The 8,213-nt window shown below is 40.6% G+C and overlaps 1 pseudogene; it reads right to left on the bottom strand.

The window, feature by feature from the left end:
- Positions 1-1,132: 1,132 nt before the first annotated feature.
- LOC124702722 lies at positions 1,133-6,742 on the bottom strand (annotated as a pseudogene).
- Between the last annotated feature and the right edge of the window lie 1,471 nt (positions 6,743-8,213).

The following is an 8,213-nucleotide window of genomic DNA, read 5'->3' on the forward strand; positions in this document are numbered from 1 at the left end:
AGGCCGGTGTACTTGACACGCTCAGGCTTCACCTGCTGACGAACCATGCACGATATATTGGACAAAGGTTGGTGAGAGCCTTCATCTTGGGCCATACGAACAGGCGGCGGATGCGAGAGTATGTTGCTAGGAGTCCAAAATGGCCACCTATAGTGTTGGCGTGAAACGTTGTGAGGATCTTGTGAGGATCTTGTGTTGTATTTCCTCTGAGCCCCACAAGCAAAATACAGCTTCGGAAATACAGTAGGTTGTCATGCCATGTAAAGTGACTCTTGGGATCAAGAGCTTTGCTTCAGATTCTCAATCCACTGAGTAGCATGAATGTTTGCTGGCTCTCACTTCATCGAGCCAAGCTGGCTCACATTTAGTTATTTTGTTCAAGGTTAGATTTTCCGGGTGTTGGTGACGAGACAGTGCGTCCGCTACCTGATTCTGCCTTTGCGGTAGCATATCTTGTATTGCAGGTCTAAGAATTTGATGAAGGCCTTTTGTTGCCAAACCAGCGACCAAGCGAGTCGCAAAAAGGCAACTTCGGCTTAAAAGTCGGCAACTAGCCCTAGATGAACTCGGGGGCTAATGTTAGGGGAATACCAAACGGTTATGCCCATGGCGTAAGCATAATCAAACAGGCCGTGGTGACCTACAAGCGATAGTTTCAGCGTACACACCAGACGGCTCAAGCAAGAAGCCCAAAGCTGGACAACTAAAGGCTAAGTCAGCACGACCAGAGAGTCTTCCGGATGTGCGGCACAAGACTATTTGCAGTACAAGGAAAGAAGTTGTCTGCCGAGTTCTAATAGAATTCATGTAACCCTTATAAAAGCCTGAGGTAGATTGACATATAGATTCAATAGATCATAGACAGATCTTATGGAGAGATTAAAAAGGCCACCGATGCCTTAGAGCAAGTCGCCTAGAGCCAGCTACATTATGATCATATAGTGACTTATAACAGCAACAAGGTTTTGTCACCATAGTGAAGCATGAAGCTGGGTAGATCGTGTATTAATCTCGTCCCGGAGTCTCCAACATCGCCTCGCCCTACTCTCTTCCTAAGTCACCTCCATAATTGATGCCGTGAAAGAACCACAACATACATGAAGAATGCAGATTTTGTGGCTACAAAGGTAGGTGACACTCACACCCATAAAATGGGATTACAAGACAAGCCCTGGACATTCATCCCTTGAATCTAAACAAGCATACCGGCAATGCCAGCCAGCAACAAACCACTGGCAGTGCACGATGCTTTTAGAGTTTGTTTTGAGTTCATTGCAATATGGCATTGGCGAACTCAAATGCTAACAAAAGAAAGCAAGCAATTACTGTACATTCTAGCCTCAAATATCAAATTTGTACAAATGCTCAGGTGCATCACTAGCCCGTGCTCAAACAAACAGTCAAGTCACCGGTCATCACATTTCATCTCCTTCCTCAATGGCTATTGTACAAGAGCACCCTGATAACCATGTCGCACAGTTTTGAAGGTAAAGAGCAGGGCACATGAAGAGCTCGATTCTCAGCTCTTCTTCAGTCGATCTGAACTGGATCTTTTTGTATCCCACGAAGTTCCTTTCAAGGGGGAACGCAGAAAAAGCGAAGATGTTGAGAACTGTTTCTGGCATAGAGAAATTGAAGAGAAGCAGCTCAATGCACCCGTCAGCCTTTTTTCTCACTATCCTCAGCTTGGCAATCTGGGTCATGCCGAACTGCATTAATTTTGAGAGACTCTGGTAGAATGCAGTTGCAAACAGCACCTGCAGATAGAACAACGCTTATTAATGGCTGCTGCTAAGTGCTAACAAGAGCTTTAAAAGAAAGATGATCACGGTGTTGATACAACACATATAAGATATAAATTAACGATGTGTGGCAGTGTATGGTTAAAATGATAATCGGTGGAAATTCCTTCAAAATAAACACTGAAAATATGGTGGACAACTTGTATAGGGATCACCATTTAGGTAAGAGCAAAGGATCAACTCACAAAAAACATGTACCAGGAATTCATCTTTTTTTTTCGAGAAAACGCAAAAAGCCTTTGCGTTTCATTTCATTGAAAAGAAGGAGATGAACAAAGTTTTATCGGTTACAGCCCACAGAAAGGGGGGCAGAACAGGGAACGTCAATAAAATTTAGAATAACATTCAGAATAACATTTATAAAATAAAAATCAAAGTAAGGATCACTTAGCAAATGTAACATCGAAGGGAGTGCTATAAAGCTGGATGCGGAAAGCTAGTGGAAAACGGCCAGTTTTTGTTCAAACTGCTAACCAGGTAATACAATTCTGTCCATAATGGCATAATCTCATCCTTCTCCTCAGCCTCATTGGCAAGGGTAATTTTGTTAATGTAGAAATGGAGTTTGTCCATGCGGTAGCCATTCAATGAATACAACAGACACATTGAAGAGGCAAGGAAACTGAAAACACAGACATTCTATGGGAAAGGCCTCTGGATGCCTAATTTCTATATAAAACAAATAAGATGAACCCGAAGGCTGGAAGATGCCCAAAATTGAGTAACGCAAATAAACAAAGTGTATATGTGTCTTCGTCTCGTTTCAAAAAAAAAAAAGTGTCTTCGCTGCTAGATACGTTTAACCTGTAAACAGATACTGATGTTGATTATCCACTGCAACATTTCTGTACCTTAACTTTGAGCGCAAACAAGTACCTTATATGGTTTACCAAAATGTGAATCGAATAGAAAGTGTCAACTATTAATATATAGGACCAAACTCTGTAGCAGCACACAAAAACAAAATAAACGGCAACGAAAGTATGTGTATTTGTTTTAGTTTTAGGAAGTCATACCCATTCTGGCCAGTCGATTAACCCATTTTGGGATTGAATTTCCTGTCAACTTTTTGCAGATATCCTCACAGAAATGGTTGCAATTCTTACTTATCAAATGATAAATATCCCCATTGTAATTTACTGACTGCGTCTCCATGAACGCTCTGACTTGGAGAGGGTCAAGGCAGGTAGTTCCCACAAATATGGATTTCCTAAATTTGAAGCCAGGACACTGGCGAGGTTCCACCTCAAAAACTCCACTTATTGAATAGTCATGTGCACCAAATGCATACTCCACACCATGAACTGCACAGAAATATGGAAGAATAAGCCATATCCTCCATCCAGAAATAATTGGGTGGTAATTATACAGAATTCATTCCATAAATAAGTATTAGAACAATTAACAAAATTGATCACTTCGGACAACTTTGAGGCATGTAAGTATGAAATTGTAATGTAATATGATCAGCTTTGTCATTCCTGTCGTCATGTAAGGCAAACAAGCTATCCAACATCAGTAGAGCAAGTGCCGATTGCCTATCAGTGAGAGCATGTAACTATGACAAATTGACAATACTAACTTATCCAAGCAAACAGGGAGATTCCTTCCAGAAATCAGTCATGCTGCCTCGCTGCTTTAGGAGGACATAAGAATCCTGAAAGTTCAAGGCTTGAAATTCACACAAAAGGTTACCTGTTGCCTATGGTACTTCTAATTTTGAAATATGAAGTCAAAACATACATCTCTACTGAATGCATGCGTACTAAATCTAGATTTGCTTTAAATGGTCAGCTCAGTTAGTAAAACTAATATAAAACATCACAATGAAAGAAAAGGCTAATTATATGGAACAATTAACAATGCAAGTACTGGCAGAAAGATAAATAGACCATGAAATATTCACTGTCCCTCTTATATTCATTTTCCTTATGAGTTTTGCCAGACACCTTCTTTAAATGGAACATATTTATTTCACCTGGCACATTTTTTTTAAGTCATGGATGAACAACAGAATGCTTAGCGAGAGGATAAATGAAGTAAAAACATATCACAAGAGACGACACTATGCACAAGGGTCAATATGGCTGATGTTCACAAAGACAAAAAAAAAAAAAAAATCATATTCATGAGGTTGCAATTTCAGCACTATGTGCTACTGCAGACACAATACTAAGTAAGATATGCGCAGAGTGCAGGTACACTGTTCCAAAGTAATTGGAACAGTGTACCTGCACGGAGGTAATTGACGTAATATATTCTATAAACCTATGAAAAATCACTATCAAATCTGTCCCTGGCATAAAGACCAGTGGTTTTTTAGTACCTAGTGAACATTGAATAGCTCATGATTAGTAATAAAACCTTTTGGTACATCCATCATTGACAAGTCTGATGGTGATGTTGAATATTTGAGTGTTACATAACATTATGCATACCAAATCATAAGCTATTGGAAGTTTGGAATGGTGCATCATGCACAACTTATAATTATGTAGCGCATAATTGATCACTTTGTTATCTCAATATTCGGGGGATATATATGTTATACCCTTTGTCATAACTGCTATTTCTGAATACCAACAGAACTTAAACTAAATAAAGAGGAACTTGAAGGAACCATTAAGGTACTCTAGAAAACAAAGTTTCAGAATAGCTGAGATGTGAGCTCTACACTATTATTGGTGAAACAAGTGGAAGAGATAATACCTTCAATACCAGAATGAAATATCCCTAGACCAACCCAGAACACATAGCCATTTACTGGTGTCAAATCATACACATTAAGATAAACAGGTGTGTTTCCTGGAGGTGGACTAGCAGATTGAACTTTCGAAAACAAACAGAAACGGCTAGCAGATTTCTGGCCTGATTGGAAAGGCGTGCTGAGAATCCCTTCCTTCTTTGAGACCAACATCATGACTTTACATGCGTGCAAAAGGGACAACATGATCAAACTTCCATTTTGCATCAGATAATACTGGAACGGGAAAACAGAAGCAAACATACCTGGTATTCAATACCACTCCAGTTACAGGGAAGGGTGATCATTCTGATTCACAAAGTAGACAAACATGGCAACATCAGGTCTTACTAATCCATGGAAAATTGTGCCAATAAACTGCTGCCACACCAAAATACGGTTAGTCCCTGGAGTCAGTAGTGCTATTAATTTAACTGCCAAATGGAATGCTTAGAGGATCAATAAAAGAAAGAAAGAGAAGCTATGCTTGATATGAGTTCAACAAGTAGCCTAGAACCAAAAAAGTACAGTTCGGAGATGGGCAGGTCTATCCTAAAAAATGTGAACCTTTCAGAAACTGCCTCTCCTGACTCTAAAAGCTCCCAAATAAGAGATTGTCCCAATGGGGAAGAGCCATAGATATTGCTCCAACAACAACAACATCAAAGCCTTTTTCCCAAACAAGTTGGGGTAGGAAAAACTTCTGAACAGTATGTGGTGTGAATATACCTTCAAGACTCTCCTAGGAAATATTGGTACTTCTACAAAACTGAATAACATCGTGCTCAATACACTTCTGACCACTTTAATATTTTAACATAGCCATCAGACACTACAGACAAACCGAGCGACAGCGAAGGAATTCCCTTTGCATTTTGTGGTGAAGCATTCTATACATAGTCTGAGCTACTTGAGCTTGCAGGCATGGAGAGAAAGGGATGTATCTGGACTGATTTTGCACAAGGAATTTATCTGTACTGATTGTTGCGATTGGGGGTTTAATAATTAAGTTAGATGATTACTAGTAATAATTAAGCGGAAGTGGAATTTTATGATACTTGAAGGGGTATAACATGGTACCACTTTAGATATTCTTTTAAGTATGTGTTTGCTATGGACAAAAGAAAAGAGCACCAAGACTGGCATCCCTGTAAGTTTTAAAAACGAGTACACCATTAAGAGATTAAATAAATTGCAATATAGGTGTCATGTTAGGTCAAACCTTAGTGATGACCATGTTTAGTAAACTCCAACCGACAGAAAAAAAATCTTCATTATATTTATTAGAAAAGAAGATGGAAAGCGATGCATGACCCCATATAGCGAAAGCTGAAGGTGATGCATTGCAGCATTGTTCAGCTGTTCTGTCGTCCAAGTGGATATGAAGGCGTGGTGCATATCAAGAACAAAATTGATAGAAGTTTCATTTTTTAAGAATTCACCCAATGGAATTAGCTCTCGCAATAACAGCTACAGACAAATCTCTGAACATTTGTCTTGACTACGATTTCCTGGGCAAGACAAAGTTCAGGAAACATAACAACACATAGTAGCCTTATATCGAAATCTGTCCTCTCCCAATATTTGGTTGCCATCTTGACATAACCTCATGTCCACCACGTTTATCCCCTTCAAATTAAACTTTTTAAAGGAACCTTCAAACTGAACTCCGAACCAGAAAAGCCTACCATGTGCCGCCAAATTAAAACAAAATAGCGAAGCTCGCCCATACTAGGTCAAAAATTTAGCACAGGACCGGAGCACCTAGCAGCATTTGTCTACGGCAAGAATCCAAACATCTGGTACCTCGTGAGCGCCTCGATGCGAAATCGCGAACAAAGCCTGGAAAGGAAAGAACCAGGTCGAACGAGATCTGCTAAGGAACGGGTCCAATCTGCCGAAATACGTATAATTCCGGTTCAAAAGTGCTCCACGGATCAGGACCGAGGAGCAGCATGACTCAAGAACCAAGAACCGAGAAATTGGACGGGCTAAGGCAGAAGAAAACACAGGAACAGAACACCACTTACCAATCGAAAAGCTGGCCGGACATGCACAGCTCAGGCCACCCGCTGGCGTAGCAACGAAGGTGGAGGAGGGGCAGAAGACTCTGGTAGACGACCGGAGAAGGAAGTGGAGGGGAGTTGGAGTTATTTTTCTCCCCTTTTTGGCTGTTCGTTTCCTGGATTAATGGTTTTATTTTCCTGAATTCCTTATCCGAGAGGAAGACGCGCTTTTGATTCTTTTGAAAGCGCCCCGCAAAAAAATCTTTTGAAAGCGAAAATGAAAAAAGCGCATACTCCATTTATTTTAGAAAAAAAATATGTATTTTTTTTAAAGAAAGCCCCCCAAAAGAATGGGCCATGCCGCAACACGCTTATACTTCCGAGATGTGGATGAAGAAGAGCGTATTTTTTTTATTATTTGAAACTTGCTTGAGTTTGTTATTTTTGCATAACTCGCAAATGAATAGCAGCTTTCACTAAACTTTAATTGTAAAAACAAACTTGAGTCGTTTGTGTGAAATTTTGTTTGAAATGTTGAACTAATATGTAGTTGTTATGTGAAGAGATGTTGTGTGCCTCAGAGCACTTGTGACAAGCGAGAACCAACCTGTGGTTGAATGGTTAGGAGTGTAGTGGTACTTCTAGCTCACTAGAGTTTAAATTTCGGATTTGGCCACTTTGGTGACTCATAAAGGCGGAATATTCTTCAGTGGGAGACGATATTCCCGTTAACAGTGAGGGGCATGTGGTGACTTCGTCAATCTCAAAACCCGCCGGATCAGATCTTCGACACAGTCTCTCGGAGGTGTGTTCATAGGGGTGAGTGGTGCACGTATACGTGAGCGTCTTTGATTGTACTGTGTTTTGCAAAAAAAAAATGTAACAGGTATGTTTCATTAATAGTGAGGATGTACTCAAGAGTAAGCCTCTTTCATCCGAGAAACGTAGAACAATGTAATTCTTAGAACAAATCCTAAGCATTTCTAAGCATTTCTAGACTTACGACTCAAAGTGCGAAGGTATGAAAACTCCTAAAATCAAAATTCGTAAAAGATCTATATAATACCTTTGAGTCACCATATCATTTGCTCACCAACAATACAGACGCCAACCTATCACCTAGAGGTGAATTTTCTCCTTTACGTGTGTCCACGCCCGTCTGTCATAAATGATATACTGCTTCATACTGCGGTCCTATATCAACGTCAGGTTCACATCGATAGGTACTGAGGGTAGGGAGGATGCCGTGAAGGCTCGGGACCTCAAGGCTGACATCGTAGAGGCTTCGAAGAGAAGAAGGAAAAAGAGCATGAAGCTCTAGCCCGGTACTACCGCTCCGAGAACCGGTACTACCGCCCTAGTCACAGGAGCCACTACCGCGCCGAACCGCTTATGGAGCCACAAATGAGCACGAGCGGTGTTATTGCCTACAGTAGCAGTACAACTGCCTTGACTGCAATGCCTAGATGGTTGGGCCCGAGCCCATGCATGCATCCCCTCTTTATGCTACCTTTATGCCTAAAGTACTACTAGCTCGTGGTTGGCTATATAAGGACCCCACCCCCCATTTGTAATAGGTAAATAAGAATGATATATAACTATACACGTGCCTCTCCCATATGGAAACCCCTCTCCTCGGATCATACATATATTAAGTTTTAT

Source organism: Lolium rigidum, chromosome 3 (assembly GCF_022539505.1).
Source record: "Lolium rigidum isolate FL_2022 chromosome 3, APGP_CSIRO_Lrig_0.1, whole genome shotgun sequence".
Classification (NCBI taxonomy): Eukaryota; Viridiplantae; Streptophyta; class Magnoliopsida; order Poales; family Poaceae; genus Lolium; species Lolium rigidum.